The sequence below is a fragment of the Bison bison genome, unplaced genomic scaffold (genome assembly GCF_000754665.1).
Source record: "Bison bison bison isolate TAMUID 2011002044 unplaced genomic scaffold, Bison_UMD1.0 scf7180017864452, whole genome shotgun sequence".
Classification (NCBI taxonomy): Eukaryota; Metazoa; Chordata; class Mammalia; order Artiodactyla; family Bovidae; genus Bison; species Bison bison.
The window spans coordinates 5,571,066-5,595,634 of NW_011495014.1; the positions used below are offsets into that span (position 1 = coordinate 5,571,066).

At 38.4% G+C, this 24,569-nt stretch overlaps 1 protein-coding gene and 1 non-coding gene across 2 annotated transcripts in view; both read left to right on the forward strand.

Annotated features, from left to right (window-relative positions):
- Nucleotides 1-24,569, forward strand: part of FIGN (fidgetin) — a 128,229-nt gene that overhangs the window by 73,003 nt on the left and 30,657 nt on the right. The gene's annotated exons all lie outside the window — the stretch shown is intronic.
- On the forward strand, nucleotides 10,999-11,071 carry TRNAC-GCA. The gene has a single exon. It is a non-coding gene; the product is annotated as a tRNA-Cys (tRNA).

A 24,569-nucleotide genomic window follows, 5' to 3' on the forward strand; every position in this document is an offset into this window, starting at 1 on the left:
CAAGTAATGTCTCTGCTTTTGAATATGCTATCTAGTTGGTCATACTTCTTCCAAGGAGTAAGCATCTTTAATTCATGGCTGCAGTCACCATCTGCAGTGATTTTGGAGCCCCCCAAATAAAGTCTGACACTTTCCACTGTTTCCCCATCTATTTAGCACAAGGTAATAAATCTCCAATGTAGAAATAGGGCATGAAGGCCAGGGGTGGGGGGTGGGGGTGGAGTCAGGGGTGGTGGACAGGAAGGTGTAAATGGAAAAGGTAAGCAATACATATTTGCATGGTAATTTCTGTTCTATTAGGGCAGTTAGCTATTTGCATCTACATATTTTGGTCCTGGGAGAAGGCAATGGCAACCCACTCCAGTACTCTCGCCTAGGAAAATCCCGAGGGACGGAGGAGCCTGGTAGGCTGCAGTCCATGGGGTTGCTAAGAGTCGGACACGACTGAGCGATTTCACTTTCACTTTTCGCTTTCATGCATTGGAGAAGGAAATGGCAACCCACTCCAGTGTTCTTGCCTGGAGAATCCCAGGGACGAAGGAGCCTGATGGGCTGCTGTCTATGGGGTCGCACAGAGTCGGACGCGACTGAAGCGACTTAGCAGCAGCAGCAGCAGCAATATTGTTTTATGGTTGCTTATGAAAAGCTGGGATACTGCTTGAATAAGGCTTCATTCCTATCTACTTTTAGACTGTTCATCAGCTAACCATGTCCTTGGATTTTGCTAATTAAATATATTTCCTTACTTGACCTTTCAGTAAAGTTTGACAAAGTTGACCACTGCCTCCTTATTTCATATATTGATTCTTCTTATGGTTGACCATGATCTTCTGGTTTTCTTCCTAGCTTAGTAGTATATCCTTCTCATTATCCTTTACTGATTCATCTTCAGTTTGAAATCTACACGTTGGAGTGTCTCCCAGGGCTTGGCCCTTCTTTTTAACCTACACACTCTGTATGTGATTTCATTCAGCTTCATGGTGTTTTTAAATACCATTTTCAGGGAGCTGATGGCTTCCAAGTATTTGTCTTTTGTCATGATGCCCTTGAAAAACCAGATTTTTGAATCTAACTGCCAACTGGGCATTTCTACTTAGTTGTCCTATAGATATCTACAAATTGAAGAACACAAATGGGTAACTTTCTTGTCTAGCCAAATTTGCACCTCTCCCAGCTTTCCCTAACAAAGTAAATAGCACTATTTACTTGTTTGCTAAAACTAAAACCCTCTGAGCTACTCTCAATTGCTGTTTCCCTCAGTTTGAATGCTGATCATCGTAACTATTCTCTTGGCAAAGCATATGGGACAGTTCTTGTCATACAGGGTTAGAAGAAGCCTTTCCCCACCATGCAAACCAATGTGGATAACTCGGTCATTTTCCATTCTATCATATCAGTTTAATTCTCTGATTACATCTTACCTCTATCAGTCATTTTTCTTTTTTGTTAACTTGTTTATTTTTCTATTTCCTGTGTTATTTGTGGAGGTTTTGTTGTTGTTTCTTTCTCAGAACTCTGTGAGATATTTTGTAAAGTGGTTGTTGAATTAATGACTGTTAGCTTGTTTGTTCATTCATTCATAGTCATAAACACATCCTGAGGACCATTCATGTTCTAGGCATTATGTTAAGGACATAGCATGAACTAAAATGCAATTCTTGCCCTCAAGGGTTTCGCAGTTTAGGGGTGGAGAGAGCTACACAAATAAACAATTACAGTACACTGTGATGAATGCAACAGTGGAAGCCTGTCCAAAGTACAGAGGCAGCTTAGAATAAGATGTGGTTAACTCTATGAGAGGGTATGGAGTTGGAGGGATCCCAGTGAAGGGAGAAGGATTTACTCCTTAAAGCTCAAGGATTTACTTGTTTTAAAACATGGACTTTTCAAGTAAACGATGGGAAAAGAATAGGGATTTCCAGACTGAGATGCTTGCATATGTCAAGGCACAGTGGTATGCAGTAACTGGGAAATATGTCTCAGCATATGTTCTTGCTCAAACATGGAATGTATGTGGATAACAAAGAGAGTCTAACTGGAAAAGCAGCCAGAGGCAGAAAGGGCCGGACTTTTCCTACTAGGAAGCTTAGTCTTCATCCTGTGGGTCAGCTAACAAATTTTGACATTTTTTAAAATAGGTAATAAATAGTTTACATTTTAATTTTAAAAAGATATGTTCTTCATAGCAATGGTGTGGGGGAAGAATTCAGAGGCAAGTAAACCAGTCTAGAGGGCAGAGGTGAGACAAGACAAGAGATAAGGCCTGAATGATGCAAATATGTTGGGGATGAAGCAAAAAATATAGAAATAGAGAAGTCTCAGGTGAATGAAAAGTGCTTCGGAGTGGGACTGAAGGGGAGAAGGTGAAGACAGGGTTTCTATCTCCGTATACTGGGCCTCTCCAGCAACACTAACCAAAAAGAGGGTACGGAAAGGAGCACAGATTAATATGGGAATACTTTTTATTTTATAACTACAATATATATTGAGTGACCAAATATGTTAGAGAGACAGAGACAGGGAGAGTGTGTCACTGTGCTTGGAACTCTTTCTTAAATGAATTTCGATTTCTCAAGCTGAAGAATTTACAGAAAACCCTCTGCTCTGTAAACATAATCAGAATTTGTTTTGAAACCCTGAAGTCTAGTCCTAATTTTGCCAGTAGCTAACTCTGTGAGTGTAGCATTTCTCCATGCTTTTTTGTGTTGCAATAAGCATTGAAACCTAGAACTCCTGACTTCTGATACACCTTCCTGACCTACCACTCAATGTAACCATTCACATTATCCCCAATCTTGACTCGCCTGTGGTCTTGAAAGCCCATATAACTTTGGGCAGTTGGAGGAGCCAGCTCCTCCTTCGCTGACTTGTCTTTTTAGTGCATAACTCTGTTGGGCATAGGGTTATGCTGAGGAACGAGGAAGAGAGAAAATCAGTGCTCTCTCTCTGTGATCCTCAAGGGATTCAGAGTGAGTTAATGTAGCCCTTGGTGACTTGGGATTTGCTTGAGAGAGACTCTGCCCTTTATTCCTTCCTGTTCACATTCTTTCTACTACAGTCAAGTTTCAAAACCAGACCCAGATGTAGTGATGTGTGATTATAAGGGAAGAGGGTCAACTTCAGTTCTGACATATATTTGCACATCCTGGGGTTTTAAACAAATAAAATGAGTGTTCATTGCTGATTCATGTTTTGCTTTTGGTCCGTAGATCCTTTTCTGCTGCAGTCACATGGCATGCACCATGGTGGCTCTCATCGTATAATGCATTCTGGGTTCTCCTAAATCCTAAAGCACTTTGTAAAAATAAAACCATAGGTCTCATTTTTCTGATGAAGAGAGCAAGGCATAGAGAGGTTTTACAAAGTGATACAACAAATAAAGGGGGAAAAAGAATCCAGGATCATTTTTTTTTTCACTCTCCATTAAATGATACTCTCTCATGCTTTTCTGTTGTCAAAAGCCCTCTCTACATTCTGTATTGTTAGGTCATCATTTCCTATAGTTTGCACAATACGGTGTATTATGGATTGCTCACAAAGCAGCAGATATGAATTCTTTATAATGGATTTATTCTTTTCAATTTTTTGTCATCTTTGGGCTTAATAGAAATAGTTCAGCATGTTATATTGTGTGATCTGTTCCTAAATAGATAAAAGATTTCTGTGTTTTGAAGGAAACACTTACATTGGTTAATTTGCTGCATTGCCTGCAGGAATGTTAGTCTGTGGGAGGAAAACAACTGCTTCCTGACAAGATTTTCTTTAACTCTGCTAGAAACTCTTATTTTCACAGTAAAATAAAGAAAAGTAATCCATAAACAATTAAAGAACGATATCTTCAGGAATGTTTACCATCCCTCAGCTGGAACATCTAAGAATGTGAACCACAAAGATGTCTTTTCTGACAGGAAGAAAGGCTGTTTCTTAATTCCCTTCCCAGCTTGTAAACCACAACACCATGGATGGAGGGAGCATGCAAATGTGAGCATGGACATTTTCTCCCTAGATAGAAAGTTCCCTGCCTGCTCTTTGGAGAACAACTAGTCTAACTATAATAGAAAGAGAGTGTGTTTTCCTTAAAGAAATTAAACACCACTGTCCACAATGTGCAAAAGACTGTGAAATTGAAAGTGTGTCCCTGGAGTGGATAAAAAAAATAATAACAATAATAAATGGCAACTCAAAACAGACCACTGGCAAATAATCCATTATCTTCTGAGTTACTATATAAAACTACTGTTCATTTTGCCAGCCCGATGGGGAAACAGCTCCTACATAAGAGGCAGTCAGTTTAGAAGTGGGAGTTGTTTTCCGTTTCACTTCCAAGGTATCTTCGTGTAAATATCCACTGTCTGGCATACTGATACGATGCAATGTTAAAAGCTCATGTGATTGGTTTGCAGAATTTGAGTTGAATGTGTTTGCCTTGCAGATAGATTTAGAGCTGGTTTAAGCGTAGGAAATAGGAAAAGGAATGATATTTTACTACTGGCTGTTCATATGGATAAAAATGGGTAGAAATTTAGACTGTGTTGGAAGGACACCTATGAAGAATAAATGCTAATGGCTGGCTGGCTGGGGTTTTGTGTAGTGAAATTTTAAGTGAACCATAAAATGTAGGGGTTTAATAAACAATACACATTTCTGATAACTTTCCAGAAATGTGGGCCCATGAAAATATACAAAATTATCCTGCATCTCTCTAATAGAAGAGTATCATAGATGAAGCAGTTTTGAAAACCCATTGAAGGAAAGACTGTAAAGGAAGGAAATACTGTAACAGAGATCTTCAATTCTCATTGTCTTTGCTACTTTTTTTAAATGGGGAGGAAAACTTGCTCAAAATCTGACCAGAGTTTAAGTCCCCTTAATGCAAATCACAAGGGTTCTATTCCTTTAATTAATAAGACCCACTTCCCCCAATCCCAGGTAGTCAGTCCTAGTTACAGCCAACCTGTCCCCTACCACACAGAGACCCACATGCATATGCATGTAATTACAGATGAGGACATAAATGCTAACTGCCCATAGACAGACCGGACACGACTGAGCGACGTCACTTTCACTTTTCACTTTCATGCGTTGGAGAAGGAAATGACAACACACTCCAGTGTTCTTGCCTGGAGAATCCCAGGGACAGGGGAGCCTGGTGGGCTGCCGTCTATGGTGTCGCACAGAGTTGGACACGACTGAAGCGACTTAGCAGCAGCAGCAGCAGACAACTAACAAATGGTAGTACTGGGGTTTATCAAGTCATGTTTAGTCATTAAACTGTCTTTGCTTTGACTCCTGAGTCACTTGTCTATAGGCCAAAAAGTTTTTGTTTACCGACATTTGAAATTCAGAATAGTTCATCAACAGCTTGTTAGCTTATTCTATGATAACATGCTCAGTCTTCATCTGTTCTCCAGCCATTTTAAAAAGATTTTTTTTTCTTAATATATACTCATGGTTTGACTTCCCTGGTGGCTCAGACGATTAAAGTGTCTGCCTACAGTGCGGGAGACCCGGGTTTGATCCCTGGGTTGGGAAGATCCTCTGGAGAAGGCACTGGCAACCCACTGCAGTACTCTTGCCTAGAAAATCCCATGGAATGAGGAGCCTGGTAGGCTCCACAGTCCATGGGGTCGCAAAGAGTCGGACACGACTGAGCGACTTCACTTCACTTCTTCACTCATGGTTTAAAAAGAAGAGACATAAGAAATTCAAACAACACAAAGGTGTATACAGTAAAAGTAAATCTAATCCTTCCCTGCCCTGGGGTATCCCACCTCAAGGGGTACACACTTTCCCAGTACTGTCCTAGGTCAAAAATTCCTTGTATATGCAAATGGTCATGTATATATCATCCTCCACTTTTCCAGCTTACATAGACGGTAACAGACTATACAACAGAGTTCTGCTTGTTGCGCTTTTCCACTCCAGCTATTAGCAAAATCTCAGTCAGGTCCAACTTGTCCATCAAAGGTGAAAGTATTTGCTGTGTTGTATAAGAGGCTGGATGAGATCAAGTCTTTGACTTAGCTCTTTCCCAATTTGTAAAGGATACAATAGTCTCTCTTTGCATCTTTCAGGCATTATTAATTGATATCTTGTCAGCACTTCCATAAATATTTCTATGTGGTAGTGATTTTTCTCATTGAAATGTATGCTGTGACAATTCGGTGTATTTCTCCACCTATTAGATACCATCAGTGAGAAGGGAATGAAGCAACTCTTACTAGGTGCATCGGTTCTTTCATGCCTAAATTGCATTATGCTGCTATGAAAGTTTGGAATAATATAGCACTACACAACCACTTAGGCTACCCAGAGGCCTTGAGAAAACCGATATATCTCCCGAGAGAGTTGACTCTTTTTATACAATAAGATCAAAGGCATGACAAGTTATTTTCCCCTTAATCCTTTTTTTTTTCTCAAATGTGTTACAATATTCAGCCTCCTTTATTTTGTAATTTTCTTGCTCATTAATACATCAGCAATTGCATTTATGAGTTGAAGCTTATTTTTCATCTTGGTGTTTGAATAACATGACTGAAATTGAGTTTTATTACTGTGAGCAGTTGTTAGACATACCAGGCATACCAGGTGTTTCAGTGACAATCTCTGCTAATTTAGCAGAAGGAAAAAAAGTTTCATGTGAGTTTTCACCTAACAAATAATAACCATCTAATTCCCATTGTAAGAAATGCTTATACAAGAGCCTGTTCTTTTCACTTTCCTAGAAGCCCATTTGTTTCTCTCCCTTCATAAAGTGACCAAAATATTTCAGGCCACCTGAGATGCTGTTTCAGAGTTAATTCAAGAAATGGGTTTTCATTAGCTTAGATTTAGAATTTCATTTTATACCTGGGGATAGCCTAGGTTTATTCCCGTGCTTCATGAGGGCTTTATCCAGAAGAGTTTCTGGATCACATCTTCCAATTCAGAAAAGTATCTAATTCGATTTTGCATGGGGAAATGCATTTAAAGATTGTTTTGGGTAGTTTTTTTTTACAACTTAATTTTTTTTTTTCTTTTTTGCCTCACTGCATTGCCATGTTGGATCTTTGTTCCCTGACCAGGGATTGAACTCATGTCCCCTTCATTGGAAGCTTGGAGTCTTAACCACTGGACCACTAAGGAAGTCCTGCTTTGGGTATATCTGAGAACAGGATTTCCTAGTAATTTAGGTGGGCTATGGGGTTTAATAACCCTAGTTCCTCTCAAATTATTGAACCAATGGTAGCTATGACAATAGAGCAGTGTACATTCCAAAGTTCTTCTGGAGTCATTTCCTCAAAATATTTCTTTTCCTTTGTTCTGTTTTGATTTTCATCTTGCTTCTCATTTTGTTTCCAAAAAGCAATTTGGGTCTTTGAACAAATCTGTTGAACTTATCATTCCTTCTTTAGATTTTTTGTTTTTGCATAATTACCATAGAATTTCTAATTATTTTTTAGTGGACAGAGAATACATTTATGGTCTGCTTTAAGGATTGGGCACAGGGAAAGATTCATGTGTGCATATAGATGATATGGTTGTCTTGACTCTTTTCTGGCTATGAAACCGTATATTGGGTATAAGGAGCAGATAGTATAAAGAGTTTCTTGATTATTGGATGAATGTTCAGAAACACTCAGCGTAATGTAATTTAGGCATGAAAGAATTGATTCACCTAGTAAGAGCTGCTTCGCTGTTCTCACTGATGGCATGCAAGGACAAGTAAGAGAAGCTGGGCATGCTTCCCAAGAAGGGCTGCTTATGTGTACCCACTCCTCAGTGTTCCCATGGCAGACCCTTGGACTGCCACAGCCAGGGTCCTAGCCCTCAGTCCCTTATACACAGATGAACATCCCACAGATGCCCCTGCAAGATGCCTCAGGAGTTCCTGTACTTTTCAAGGAACCAGTTACCCACCACACGCAATGGGCTCTCTAAAACTAGCCAATGGTATCTATTCCTCCAAGGACAAATTACCCCAAGAATGAAAATATCAGGATTTTTAAAAAATTAAAACAACAAAAAAGGTCTGATGCTGACTGTTTTCTAGTCCCCTTTACCCCCTTTCCCTTTAGTAGCTCCTCCTGCTCTCAGGGACTGCCCGGAATAGGCTAATGATGTGGTTATTCCTAGCTTTTAAGTTTATACTAAATCTGGTAAAGTAACCTGTAGCTACAGTTTTCACTTCATTCTTAAGCTTCCAAACACAAAATTACCATATATATATAAAAGTTCCAGAATCTCAAAATCAAATACATTGTACACTGTAACTTCTATTACATATTTCCGAAATCTTTTCATCAAAGCATGACTAAGTCTATTTTTTACACTATTTGGCATGACATACTAAAAATGTGCAATAACAGGTTCTACCTCTCTTACCATCAGGGTTTGGCCAAGTGAAAGAACTTATTCCTGGTTACATACAGGCTTCCCTTTATTACATTAGCCTTCTCTTTTGCATTAGGTGTTTACTGTAGAATTCCTCCTGAATTTTCAGCTTCATTCAAACAACTTTGAGTGAACCCCATCTTAACACACATGCATCCACCCACACACAGACACACACACACACACGTGCGCACGCTCAGACATACACTCATCTGTCTGATATCCTGATCTTTGACAAATGTCAAATTTTGCAAGGCTCTGCCTCTTCTGGCACATTTTATGCCAAAATGTTCCATTAGAATTTATCAGTGTTTATGTTTCTAGATTAGTCCTTTTCCATTACAGAATCTATTTTATCATCCCTGCTAAATAAATTTGTTGAGAGTGAGGAGGCTTCCTAAAACAGAGTTCTATGGTGGCTTCAAATTGAGCTGAATAAAAACCAGTGGGGATTAGGTAAGGGCGGACCTGACATCAAAACAGCATTAGATTTAATATCCTTATTGGAAATATGATTTCTGTTTTAAACTTTTCCTCCCTTCGTCATCATAAGGAATAATTTATGTCTTGGCACTATCTGTGATTTATTTTTCTCCTAGAATGGAGTCTGTCTGTAGAGCTGGCTTCTTTGGATGAACAAAAGAAAAGTACAGGTTTCTTATTGTTTGCTTTCAATCAGTTTGACTTTTAGAGATGGCCTTCTTTCTGTTTTCCATTTTCAGTGTATACCTGCTTACCCATATATCTTCAGATCAATAAAAGAGTGGATATTTAAAAGTGTCTGTAGTGGCCAACGGTTGGAATCATGCCAGGCAACTTTACAATTTAAATTCTTCCTGGGCTCTAAAGGTAGATGAGGCCAACTTTCCTTTTGACTCAGCAGGCAAGTTTTAGTATGATAAGAGTATTGCTATTTTAAAAAGCAGCTCTTGAACAATCTAACTCCAGAAAGCATCCCCATCCTGTGAAATAGTACAGAAGTGCCTGCTTCCTTATTGATGAAACAGTGGAAAATAATGCCTGTTAGAGGCAATTTTAATCATTTAATAGCTTGGCTTCTGACTCTTCTAACCCAGACTCTCATGCCACATCCAGTGTCCCAGTTTTTCTGATTTGGTAGGTGGAGACAATCTAACCTTCTCAAGTTTAGCACACTGCAGAAATGTGGCTTGATGCACCCCTCTAGGAGTGGGGCCTGACTTGGTTGGCTATACCTAGGGGCTGGATTAGTTCTAAGCATAAGTTTAGCTTTCAAGTTTTATGCTTTTATGAGATAACGTCCTATTTTTCTTACTGTTTCATTATAACCTTATACATTTCACTTCGAATCAAGTTCTGTTTTAGGGTGATGTGTCACTGCTTGTCTTAAAGCTTCTGGATGTTTAGAACCCTTGATACCCAATAAAGAGTATAAGGTGATCAATCATTCATCAACATCAAGAAAAAAACTTATTCAGCTCCCAAATTATCTCTGGGTATCTCTAAGGAAGAGTCAACAACCAGTGGGTAATATTCATTCATTAATAATCTTACAGATTTATTTATTTTGTAAATGAATAATCTTGGGGAGATGTATTTTGTTGCTCACACTAGTTATATATCTGATTGCAAAAGAAAAGCTACTTATTCCAAATCTGAGTCTTTTGATTTTAAAGTATTCTTAACATAACTTGACATTGTTGAAAGCATTTTTATAAAAAGCTACTGAAGAAGCAACGAAAGCTTACCTAGCTCAAGTCCTTATTCTGTAAGTACCTCACCCAGGTCTTCCACACTGCAGGCAGATTCTTTACTGTCCAAGCCACCAGGGAATGCCTCTAGAATCTTAGTAGGACCCCCATATGTCTCTGCTGCCTGGAGTGTTTGGAAAAGGAGTTATCTTTGCAAATGTAGATCTCAGAGTGTGTGTGTATGTGTGTGTGTGTGTGTGTGTGTGTGCAAGCAAACATGTACATTGTTTTAACACAGGGTATGTTTTAGCATAGCGTCGCATAACAGAGATGACAAACACATCAGAAGCCACTGGTCTGACTTCTCATCCTAGGCTGGAATGCCCTCCAGTTTATCAGTCTCCTGCTAGAACGCTTCTCCTTTGTGAATTAATAAAATACCCCCTTCTTTCTTTTTTCTTCCCATTGATTAACTGTGAGGGCCTGTGAAAAATAACTAGGCCTAGAGACTAACACATAATGTAGATTTGTTCTTCAGCCTTTCCCATTCCCCTTCCTCTTTACAGGGCAATTCTAATCCATTTGATGCTGATACACTTGATGCTTAAAAGTTAAATACAACAATGAGTTATATCCTAATTCTTATTAGTAAGCTTGAAAGTGGGTCAAAGTCCCAACCACCCAAAAGAAATAATTACTTAGCACTCAGTATTAGCTCTCTTGAGGATGTGAATACCTAATTAGTATGTCACCATCTTCATTAATAACCTATCTTTTCTTAACCTGATTGGTGCTAAGTACTGTGCCAAAATTAAAATCAAGTAACATGAGGTTTTTGTCTATAAACAGTTACAATTTAATAGGTACTTTTCATCATTTCAGGATGCTCTCTCTTCAAATACAGATGAGTATAAAGTGTATTAAATATTACACAACATCCTGTGTGATGTGGGCTTTCCTGATAGCTCAGTTGGTAAAGAATCTGCCTGCAAAGCAGGAGACCCTGGTTCGATTCCTGGGTTGGGAAGATCTGCTGGAGAAGGGATAGGCTACCCATTCCAGTATTCTTGGGAAACAGTAATACAGTCTCTATAATAGTTCTAGAAATCAAATGAAATCAATGATAGGAAATGAAATAAAAGAGTTAATGAAATTTATGGGAAAGCTCCTTTTTTTTCTGCCTTTCTTCCGATCTTCAAGATTATTCATAGGTCAGGACTTTCACCTCTTCAGAATGAGACATATGGATACCAAAGCTTTAAGATTCTTCTTATATTCATATTAGGTCTTGGCTTCAGTTTAGCAAGATATCTCTATAACTTAAGTCCACAGCCACAGATTGTTTGGATAGTATTAACATAGATTGTAACATATCTTTCTGTCTTTCTGTTACTTTTAGAACTAAGGAAAAAGTATCTGTAAAAATCTTTCTAAAATAAATTGTAATAAAAAGTAAAAGCTCCTGAAAATATCTGTTGCACAAAATCTGTTTTGCATTTCGCACTAATTTCCATTTTAGGGATTCATTGGTCAGGGGGAGGAATTGCTGTGAATAGACCGAAACCACATAAATATTTTAAAATTTCATACTTAAATTACTCTCTGATATAAAACATTAGTAATGGTATTTTTAAAAATTAATACTAATGCCTTAAGATAATAAATCCAAAATAAACTGAAACCATAATTTGGTTCTGGAAAAACTGATAATGTTATTGTCATACAGTTTTATCTATAAAAGCAGCAGAGATATATGAAGTTTAAATAAATGATATGAAGCAGCAGAGATATATGAAGTTTAAATAAAGCTAAATTTCAATTTCAATTTTGTGGCCAAAATACTTTTTTTATTTTTTACTTTTAAATTTTTTTTTTAAAGTTTTCCCTATTATCAAAATCTGTTCAGTCTCTGGTAACAACTTAATATATTTTAATAGAAGGAAATAGTGCAAAAGCTCTAGAACAAGACTTAATGTCCAGCAAGGCTGAGAATTGTGCCTATTTTTGTTTACCATTGCAACTCTCAGTGCTGACATAGGGCCTGAGGTATGACAGAAATAATTAATATTTATTGAGTGCTTATTCCACACTAGAAGTTGTCTGTGCGTGTTACATGTATTAGTTTGTTTAATCTTCACATCAGTCCTTTGAAGTAGGTGCTACTTTACAGATGAGAAAACTAGTGGACCAGATTAGTGGACTATGTGGCCAGTAAGTAGTAGAGTTAAAATTCAATCTCTGGAAATCTTGCTCCAGACCTTGTCTCTTAATTACTGTTATACCATACTGAGTGTATTAGACAAACTCCAAGTGTTGAATGAATAAACGAGTGAGAGTGAATAAACACACGAATCTACCCTTTTCTGTTTAGTGGTCGTCACCTCAAGGTTTTCAAAAGAAAGTATGTCAGCACAAGACACGCATGTTTAAAGCAAGGTGGCTGTGTATATGTTTGAGAGGGCATGTAGAAAGATGTGCAGTTTGAGTGAATGTAGGTCTTTATGAGTTCTTCAAGATCATTTGTGTGTATATATATATATATTTCCAATATTTATTAAGCTTACAATGAGCTCAATACTGTTTTTTAAGAACTCCTTTCAAATTAATATATATGAGAGACAATAAAAGGAGTAAGTCTTAGCAAAAAGAAAAGAGAAGTGGTCAAATTATTTAGGTCTAAGGTGCAATTAGTATTTGTTGTGCCATAGTAATTGGTCAGTTCCTATGTGCACTGCTAAGTATGTGTTTTGTTAAAATCATTCATTTCCTACAACATCTAGTTTTCTTGTAGAACAAGAAAGACAATTAGAATTGAGTTTGTCTGGGAACCAGTGAAAATTACTCAGCAAATATAAAAAAAATTTGAGAAATTTTGGATGATAGGGTTATAGAAGTTCAAAGGGTGTTGTGAGGTCTACAAGATGGGTGTGGGAATAATACATATTTTTCTTCTTAAATAGCCAAAGTACATAAACTTCTTTAGCAGAACATCTGCTAACTAATCTAAGCAAGAAATTTAACTGTTTAATGTTTAAATAGATATATTATTGCCTAAATTTGGATGAGTATACTTGCTCAGAGTAATTTCAGAATAGACAATTTACCAGTTTATTTAATGCTTTGGTAAAATATGTTAAAAATGTAGAAAAACCCTACCCCTAGTTATTAATTTTCTAGGCTCATTCTTAACATTTCTATTGGTGAAATTGTGTGTGTGAGTCTGTATGTGTTGGTTAATGGATCTTTTCCTGTCACCTTCTTCTCTTTTGTGGAATTCTCTTCTCTGAATTGCCTGACACTAAGTGATATAAATTTCTAAATATAGGCAGAAAAGCTGTTATTTTTTATTTAGCTTTTACTGTGTAATGGAATTTGTGACAAGATTATTTGCTACAATGTTATTTTGTATCTTGATTAGTGTTCTTTGTAAAGGACCCAGAGATATGTGTACAAAAGGTGCCATATGAGCTGTGAATGGAGGGGCAAATGACCTTCATTCAAATACAGCCAAGTGGTCATTACCAAAGTTTTAAGCAATTTGAACTGCCTAACTGGAAGTATGACAGTAGTAATTGTGGATGTCCTTAATGGATAGCTGTACACACTTTGATCAGTGAATACCCTAACTTCACCCTGAAAGAAGCAACTGCAACTAGGTATAAGTTTTGCTTGAATTAAATCCTTTAAAATTGGCATTTTAGAAACTTCTTGGACAACCCTAACCTGCTGAATGTCTTTACACTAAAAATCACATGGTCTGGTGTTGTATATCATAAGTATGTTTGCCTGTGATGCCATAACTTGCTATCAAAACTCTTTTATCTCCTAAATAGAATAAATTGAGCTTAGTGGTGCTGCCAATATTGTAGCTGTTTGAGTCACACAGTGGTATCAACAGCAGAGTATCAACAATGTAAACTTTCTCTAGTAAAGGTTAGCTCTCATTTTTGAAAGCATTACATTTCTAAATGCATATAGAACATAAAAGTTGGCAAAACTATTTAAGATCCCTTGCCAGACAACTCCACAACTCTGTCACCCCTCCCTAACCACAGTACATCTCCCAAATCATTGATTTTCAAAAGCATCTGAACAGTAAAACTTTTTGTTTTCAAACCAAGTCAAGCTTAGAACCCCAAACTAGAAAATGGATAAAAGCAGTGAAAGGATAGCTTTAAGTCTTTAGCATTTGCCAGAAAATCCTTAATTGTGGCATCTGTAAAGCATCTTTTGTTGGGTTGGTGCAGACCCCAGTTCCCACTGAGTCCAATTTGAAAAATCACCAGGCTGTCCACAAGGCTTAGGGCTCTTTAGAGCAGAAACTATTCCTTTAGTTCCTGTACAAAGTCATTGTGTTGTAAGGAATTCAGCAGCTAACTAAAAGCTTCCTCATCTAGAATTTACTTATCCAGCTACCCCAAACATCAAACTTTATGTTAGAAGGTATATGCACTTTGTTCATAGGAACGTCCTGTAAGCTCTCATCTTCTCTTTTCACAAAGATCACATAAGCTTAGTTGTCCACTTTTTCTGTCTGTAAGAGACAGTCTAACACCTGGAGAGAAACAGAAAATATATAAAAATCAGAAAGTGGAACTAAAATTTATCACGGCATTTTAGGATCATTTTAATACAAAATCATATGTCTGCAAGTACATATTCCATTATAGCACATTGTTGCAATATAGATGTCAGTAATAATGATGTTGAGTCATTATGAAGAGGGAGGGAGGGAAGAAGGGAGAAGACTGAAACACACAGAAAGGCTTGACATTTAATAATTTATGATGAAAACCTTCCTGAAGCATATCCTTACTTTTAAAAATAGAATATGTCCACCATTATTTAACCTGTTTTGGCAGATATCTTCTATTTTTTAAAGTATGAATATGCTTCAGGAAGGTTTTCACCACAAATTATTAACTGTCAAGCCTCTGTCTGTGTGTCGGTCTTCTCTCTTCTTCCCTCCCTTCCTCCTCACAGCCTGTAGGATGCAATGAAATGAGCACATTGAGGCTATGAAAGAAAATTTGTGCTCAACCTCTGGCTTTCTAGCCCCATGACCTTAGGCGGTAGTATTACTCAAGCTCTCTTTGTCAGTGTAGTGATGAGGTTTAATGAGATAAGTGATGGACAAATTAGTTAGAACTTAGTAAGTGTTTTCCTTTTATGCTCAACATGGATAAGCTCCGGTTACTTACACTTTATCATCGTCTGAATTTGATCTCGTAAACTCATTGTTCATGCCAGGTTACCTTTAGCTTCAGTTTGGTTTACCTGTTGTTGGTTAGTGAATCACTCAAAAACTCAGTAGCTTACAGCACACTTTATTATTTCTCATGTTTATGTGGGTTGACCGGGTGCATATGGGCAAGTCTTCAAGTACTGTCGGCTGGAGCTGCAGTCATGGCAGGACTCATTCATGTGCTAGAATGGCCAGTACAATCATTCAGATGTCTGGTGTCTTGGTGTGGCTGAAGGGAGGCTGGACTCAGCTGGAACACTAAACAGCTGGGCCTCTCTCTGCCATACTCTTAGGGCCTCTTCCTCTTGGTCTGGCCCCTCCATGTCGTCTCTTCAACAAAGTGGCAGACGTCTTACATTCAGCATCAGGCCCCTGAAAGTGTAAAATCTTATGAGTAGAACTAGCTTGGTGCTTCTTGATGCATTCTGTTGGGGACAGGAAATCAGAGTGTAACTCAACTCACTGTGGGGAGGAATTAAATAAAAGCTGGCAAGTGTGGTTCCCTGAAGGCCATTTTGGAAACTAGCTACCACAGTATTGTTTTCCTAATTCTTCATCCCTAACCCAAGTAGTGATGTACTTCAGCAGTATAGGAGAGCCCTTTTTATAATGCTGCGTTAATTTGGAAGCAAAGAATCCTGGCAGTTTTATATGTATCCACATATGAGATGATACGTTTGGTCTACTTTTAAGACTATTTTAATATTGATGAATAGAGCAGCCCATTAAGAATACACTTGAATCAAATGCAGTATATTTTATATAGGATTTGCTTTAAAAAAAAAAAAAAGCCTACCAATTTGGTGTTACTACCAAATCATACCAAAACACTGATGAACTTAGTTTTAAGCCATGGTTTTTTTAAAATTCACTTTTTCACCTCATTTTCATAAGTAGAGCTCCACACTAAAAGTGGCTGGAGAAAAAATAATGGGAAACATTTTGCAGTTAAACTCCAAGACAAAAATGTGTAGGGTATAGGAGCACAGAAGATTGATTACCATTAGTCTTCTCAGTTATTTATTTTGTCCAGATTATTCAGGTAGTTTTTGATGTACAAAAAGTATACATAAGCCTTTAGTCTTTCCACAAACTTATAAGGCTCAGTATTTCTGAGTGAGGGACCTCTGAGAATGAGATCCACTCTCTTTCTTGAAAATGCGGACATGCTCTAACTTCGGCATACAATATCAAGGGTTTACAGATAGTCAGATGCATCCATGGATTCCAAGTTAAGAATCCCATGTTGTGGAGGTCATCAAATCACTAATGACAGGAAAAAACATATGTTTCTCTTGATATTTTATCTCCCAAGGCAGGACTTCACTAATGGTTTAAAAAGAAAAGTGCCTCTTTCAACCATCTAGACGATGGCTATTGCTTTGACTCTGTCAAGATGATTCCGCCTATTTCATTTAACCATCCTACTGGAGGTGAGAATTAGGGTAAAGGTTGAGGCCAAAAATCAAAACAGCAACAACCAAAAACAAAGTTCAAGCATTGTGTTTTAATTCACCTCTGCTTTTGAGCGTTTAGAGACTTCCTTAGGGCTTATGGAAGGAGCAGGGACTTGGGTTTCAATACTGGATTTGAGGTACAGCTCAGACAAGTACGGTGACCTTAGGCAAGCCGTTTAAGCCCTCACTGTCTCTTCTTTCCTGCCTGCCTGTGCGCGTGTGTGTCTGTCTGTGTGTCTCTCTGCCACTCTCTCTGGCTTTTGCACTCACTCATCTGTCTCTTTCACTCTTTCTTATCTCCTACTTTCTGTCTCTCCGGCTCCCACGCTTGTTCTCTTTTAGTCTTTCTCTATGTCTTTCTCCCACTGTCTATCTCTCTTTATGTATCTACATATGTAGGTACATGTACATCTGACATAAGAGTATTTCTGTGTACCTCACAGAGAGCTGGCAACAAAGAAGGTGATTCAAATGCTTTTGAAGTGTTCCATAACTTTTACAGTGCAAACTTATATAAATGGCTGTTCTTGTTTTATGAAATTTGTTATTGAAAAATAACCGGATTGTAGTGGAAAACCACAGAACTCGGAGTCAGGAGCCTTAGGTTCTGGTCTTTGCTCTTTCACTCACTTCCTGTGTGGTCCGAGACCAGGCTGGAAGCCTCCTGGAGTCTGTGTTTCTTCGGGTATGGCAAACAAGGGTTACGCTAGGTGATCCGGAGGACCCTTTTCAAGCTCTGTTTTTCTGTTTTTATCTATAATCTTGTGGAGTGGGGAGAGGTGAGGTTTTCCTTACTTTGGTCATATTATGATGCAATTCTTAGGTGCTTTGATGCCAAGAGATTATATATGCCAGATTAATGTCATAGGTAAATCCCCTCTGACTCTGCAGTTTGGTCTCATGGGACAGTTACCTGAGAGGACTAGGCACATCCCATTGTTTATTTTTTCACAGTCGTCAAAATGACAGCTTTTAAAAGCATTTGCAGATTACATTCCTCTGGGGCAAACTTTCCTGATGTTTCTACTCCCTTGTAATTGTGGAAGGAGGACTTCTTTAGTTGTCTAATCTATTTGATATATTGAATTCACCAAAAACAGAGGGGGTCTTTGTTCCAGTACTTTGGCAGACTGGCTCTCGCCATTTTGTAACCTTTAATGCTTTTATGCTGTTAAGTTGGAAGCTTTCTGTGTTCTTATTGCTGGGTTGGTGTTGTCTGGGACGTGTGTATCTGTACCAAAAGGGAACTGGGCTCCCGTAATCGTGGCAGTGTTTACTTCTTCCCATCAGTGTATCTGCTCTCTTTTCTGAAGTAATCACTATAATTACACTGCAATGAGTTGTGTTCTATTGTGTCATCCGGCCTATCTGCTAAACATCACTGTGTTTTTCTTATCTGAGTGCTCTCAAATGGGGAAAGTGAGATGTGTTGGCAAGCCACCTTCAATCAAATTAATGTGGATTCAATGTATTGTCAACAGAGATGGTGGTGGTCCCTATTATTGCATTTCAATAGAGTCGTACATAAGCTGCCTTTATGTTTAAAATGAAACGTTTATTTGGCTGAGAGTTACGTATATATGCTAATCCTTAAGAACAGTAATATTTATTTTCTTACTATTTTCATTTTAATGTCATTTCATTGGAACATGCTATAGCTATATTTTCGTAAAAAAAAAAAGGAAGTAAAGTCTTCAGATTTATCACTTTTGGACTTTTATCACTAAAAGTTTGGACATACTAGGAGGAGTATGACTGTTGATTTGAAAAGTAAAATGTTGGTTATCAACCCCTAATTTCTTTTTGGCCTATTATCTCAGTGAATATTTTCAATGAAATGCACAAACTCCCAAACATTTATAATTTAGAGCCTCTCTTATGAGAGTTTAATAACATGGCTACAATAATGTGTGCTTCTAAAATACACATTACGACATTTAAGTGAATTTAGTTTTAGTTAACAAAAAGGAGATACAGTAGAGCAAGGGCATTTCTTTTTTATAAAATAGAGAGCATTTTTATTTATTCATTCATTTATATTTATCTAGTTATTTGTTGTAGCATATGGGATCTAGTTCCCGAATCAGGGATTGAATCCAGGCCCCCTGCATTGGGAGAATGAAGTCTTAGCCACTGGGCCAGCAGGGAATTCCTGATATTTCTTTATATGGTACCCTATATTGAGTTAGTCCATAATACTGTTGAAGATTTTTGAGCAGATTCATTCAACTTATATTGACTTGATTTGACAGAACAGTAAAAATTCAATAACCAGAAAAAGAAACTTTTCCAAAAGTCATATATTACAAATTACATATGTATTTTAATATTCTTAGGAACAGAAGTGATGAAAATAATTTTCATCCTTAGTTTCTACTAGAAATTGCTACATGACAGTGATCAATTTAAATATGCAAATACAAGCTGTATTCTGGATTTACCAACGCTTTATCCTTACAGTTGGAAGACTGTATCATCACCTCACATGTATAAGGAACTTTTGTCTCTCACTTTACAGAAATTGGAGAATGACTGACTTGGACTCAAATTTCTATTGAGTCCGGGTCCCATCCATGTGTCTTTTAGTCATATCTAGTTCTAACTCTGGAGAAGGCAATGGCATCCCACTCCAGTGTTCTTGCCTGGAGAATCCCAGGGATAGGGAGCCTGGTGGGCCACTGTCTCTGGGGTCGCACAGAGTCGGACACGACTGAAGCGACTTAGCAGCAGCAGCAGCAGTTCTAACTCAGATTTCTTATTCCATACCAACAATGCCTTTATTTTTTTTTAAATTGGAGGCTAATTACTGTATAATACTATGGTGGTTTTTGCCATACATTAACATGAATCAGCCATGTGTTCCCCATCCTGAACCCCCCTCCCACCTCCCTCCCAATCCCATTCCTCAGGGTCATCCCAGTGCACCAGCCCCGAGCTCCCTGTCTCATGCATCAAACCTGGACTGGTGATCTGTTTCACATATGATAATATACATGTTTCAATGTTATTCTCTCAAATCATCCCACCCTCGCCTTCTCCCACAGAGTCCAACAGCCTGTTCTTTATGCCTGTGTCTCTTTTGCCGTCTCGCATATAGGGTCATCATTACCATCTTTCTAAATTCCATATATATGTGTTAATATACTGTGTTGGTGTTTTTCTTTCTAATTTACTTCACTCTGTATAATAGGCTCCAGTTTCATCCACCTCATTAGAACTGATTCAAATGCATTCTTTTTAATGGCTGAGTAATACTCCATTGTGTATATGTACCACAGCTTTCTTATCCGTTCATCTGCTGATGGACATCTAGGTTGCTTCCATGTCCTGGCTGTTGTAAACAGTGCTGTGATGAACATTGGGGTACACATGTCTCTTTCAGTTCTGGTTTCCTCAGTGTGTATGCCCAGCAGTGGGATTGCTGGGTCATAAGGCAGTTCTATTTCCAGTTTTTTAAGGAATCTCCATACTGGCTGTCCTAGTTTGCATTCCCATCAACAGTGTAAGAGGGTTCCCTTTTCTCCACACCCTCTCCAGCATTTATTGCTTGTAGACTTTTTGATAACAGCCATTCTGACCTGTGTGAGATGGTACCTCATTGTGGTTTTGATTTGCATTTCTCTGATAATGAGTGATGTTGAGCATCCCAACAATGCCTTTAGTATGAGCAAGCATAATCCTTTTTGTCAGGTTCGTACCATTTTGTAGACTCACCTGCAACTATAACCATTGCACTTAAAAATGCTGTGAGAAGGTATTTCTGACATACCAAATGGATCTTTGGAAGGCAAAACCATTCTTAACTTTTAGACTGCTGACATCACTGTAGTATAGTATTTTCATTTTCTTTTTGAAAGAATACCTAAAGGTAATTATAAAATGCAGAAATGTCTCATTACATTTCTAAATGAAATATATTTGCATGAAGAAAAATACAATGTAACTACAAACACTTCCCTTCGAAGTAATGGTCAGCTTTTCCCTAGAAGTTACTATGGAGTCACTCCAAAAGATTAGATTCACATTATCTCTTAGCTTTTTTAAGAACATAGGAAATGGAGAAAATTATCCTATAAAGATTTTAAAACAATTTCTCTCTCTGAAGCCAAGGTTATATAATTGAGTTTTGTATCTCAGGACCTTTTTATAGTGGATCACCAAAGATAAGGGCAGTAGCCTGGCTAGAAGATTAACTAATGATTAAACAATGACTGTGTTAATGATTATACTAATATAAACATTTAGTGTTGCTGACAATTTACATTCAATTTCAAAGTCTATTATACTGTATATAGTGACCAGTATTGTAGTAATAGATTGGTTTGTTGATTATTTACTTCTTTGTATAGTTAGGTATAGCTATTCTTTCTGAGTCTGAGTTATTCTCAGTTGTTAATTTGCTTGTAGAACCTTTACTCAAGCTTCATTATTTCAAATAGGTTCATCAAGGGAAACTAGTTAAGAAATAGTTAATAGTCTTCTTCTAAGTTTAACCAGCTTTACATTGGGAGCCATTGTTTCTCAAGCAGGAACACGTGCCATTTCCTAGGAAGGTAATGACTTGGGCAACAAGGACTTGCTCCCACACTGTCTGGGATGTGAGGAAGTAAGAATAAGGTAGGGGGTGCAACAGCTCAGTGTCAAGAATCCCAGGGTGCCTCTGCTCACCATGGTTAAGCCTCGTATCAGCATCACTTGGGGGTGAGAATGTGTGAGGAGAGGTATGGAATCCTCCCCAGGAGATATAAGACTGAATTCTCTTCTCCCTGTGCCATTTGCTGTGTTACTGCCGGCAGCTCCCTTCACCTGGCCTATCCCGACACTCGGATGTATCTGTATATTGTTTGCATATTTTCCTTGGCATGCTGCTGCCTAGTGTACAAAACGGAGGATGTTTTTCCTATTCTGCTCAGATGTAGAGTGTTCTTGGTTGAATGCTAGGATCCTTCCCAAATGGGAAACCAGACTCATTTCCTACCATTCTTATACCACATTCCTCATGATCTAGGCACACTTCTCTTCTTTCCCTGAACATATACCATATCTTTTCATACCAGCAAAGCCTTCACATGGAGTATTCCATCTATATGGAATACAATCCCACTTTTCCATCCTACATGATTCAGATTTATTTATTCATCTGATATACAATGAAGCAGGACCCACCCACCATGGGTCAAGAACTCTGTTAGATGTTGGTGATCTAAAGATGAATTACATTCAGTACTTGCCTCTGAGAACTTAGAGTTCTAGGAGATCTGTAATCGGGCCTTCCCAGGTGGCTCAATTGTGAAGAATCCGCGTGCCAATGCAGGAGACTAAGGAGACATGGGTTCATTCCCTGGGTTGGGAAGATCCTTTGGAGGAGGAAATAGCAACCCATTCCAATATTCTTTCCTGAAAAATGCCATGGATAGAGGAGCCTTGGTGATTGCAGTCCTTGGGGTCACAAAGAACTGGACACGACTGAGCATGCAATGCTACACAGATATATAACCTACTCTATTAACTGTTATTAGGTATTCCTTCATCTGAGTATCCACGCTGTTCTATAGGTTGTAGGTGTCTTAGATAAGGTGTACATACAGTCTTCTACTTTCCCATTTTTTCAGTTCCTAAAATTAGTTTCTTAGCATAACATTTGAGAGAGAAAGAAGGCCTTTAGGGGTAATCTAAGCCAGCTCCCTTTGTAGATGAGGAGGCAAACGATCAAGTGCTAAGTGAACACAACTAATTATTAGAGCTGAGACTAATTACCCAGATTTCTTCCTAAGTCTGGCATTGCTGTCACTGTCCCACAGGGTTTATACATATTTCTGGAAGCTTTTAGGAAGCAGTCATTAACTCTGTTGGATCACTAGGGTGCCAGTCGTTAGCATCATCCTAGGCTAACAGTGTGTGAAACTATACCACAATGGCTGGAGAGTAAATGTACTTAGAGAAGATAACTCTCAAAGGGTGGTTTACATGCTGGTCATCAAGACTCTGCCATCCCCAAGTGACCTAGGCCAGAATAGTCTATAGTGACAGAGAAAGAATATTTCATTCACCTAAAATGATAGCTGAACCAATCTATCAGATTAGGTTGGTATATGATTATACCATAACAGATTAATAATGCAGTTTTGACAGATAAGTGTTATTACTGAAATGCATCATAATGTATAAACATAAATTCTGTCAGATATCTTTGGAGCCTAATGGTCTAAAGAACATAGACTCTATAAACACAAGGGCCTCACAATTATTTGCTTCCCTGGTAGCTCAGAGTTTAAAGCAGTCTGCCTGCAATGCTGGAGACCTGGGTTTGATCCCTGGGTTGGGAAGATTCCCCTGGAAAAGGAAATGGCAACCCATTCCAGTATTCTTGCCTGGAGAATCCCATGGACCGAGGAGCCTGGTGGGCTACAGTCCACGGGGTTGCAAAGAGTCGGACATGACTGAGCGACTTCACTTTCACTTTCATACTTATTTACTACATTTTAATCTAGTAAAAACAATGCATAAGCTCATCCCCAGGGACGGCAGAGCCTGGTGGGCTGCTGTCTATGGGGTCGCACAGAGTTGGACACGACTGAAGCGACTTAGCAGCAGCAGCAGTAATCATTACCAAGAGTCATATAGTTCTAAGGATGTTTGTATCCACTGAAACCAATTTATTTTTTTGGATACCACCCTTAATATTTGCTGCCATTGCCATCCTATTTTCCTTTTCCTCATTAGATTTCCAACTCGTTGGGAGGACTATCTTGAAAATGATGATTATGTTCCAGTATGTGGATTTTTCATTTTCTAGGAAGGTGTAAGGCAGCCAGGGTTGTCTAACGGAAATCTCCCTACAGTGGTGGAAGTGTCTGGGTTCTAATCCTGGCTATGCTGCTCCTGAGATGCAAGAACTCTGAGCCTCAGCCCCCTCTGCTGTAAGATGAAGGGACTGAACTAATGGCCTACAGAGACCGTTCAAGCTGTATGATTCATGGATAAGAAGTTGGAGGTTTGGGGCTGTTGATTTTTCCATTGTTTTATGAGATTCTCCTCTAGGCATCCCTGACTCTGAAATCAGTCAAATACAAAAGTCAGAATGATGACATTACTGTAGATATTCTCTGTAAATAGCTTTAAACTGCACAATCCTAACTTTTCAAAATGAAGTTTGAGGGAAATCCACTGCCAGAGAGCACTTAATTAACATGCACGGTGTCAGCAACCACAGCAGCCTGCCGCCACCATTATTAACATATACTGCAGTCCGTGAACGTCATTGGCAAGGGCTCCAAGTTTCGGGAAGCCCTCTGGGTAAAGCCCTGCTTCGCAGGTTTAATGTGAAGAGTTGGTGTCATCCTAATCAGCTGCCTCTGACAGAGTAAACATGGTTCCGTCTGTGCTGTCCCTCCCTGACTGACTGTGGGTTTCCGGCCCACTGAGCACTTGATGCCAGTCTGTTAAGGGACAAGGAAGAGACTCTTTGGGGATCCTTGGTATTTATCACTATTTAGGAGACTTGAGGTTCACAGCACTGATAGGTACCAGTTTTATTCTAAATATTTAACATTTGCTCAAGTACATGTTGAGGAATTTTCTCTTGGCCCTTCATCTTTAGTATAAGAGGACACTCCCTTTCTGCTTTAGTATATTTGTTAACCTTATCTTTTGTATAATTAAATATAGTTCAAAGACCTGGCATTAGAATCAAAACAGCTGGATTTTTTTTTTTTTTCCAAAGTCAGCACGTCTTGATTTACTAATGAACTCCAGAATGGAAGGAAAGGAGGTGTTCTTCACATAAGAAACTCCCGTTTCCAGAGAAATGAATTAAATTGCTTT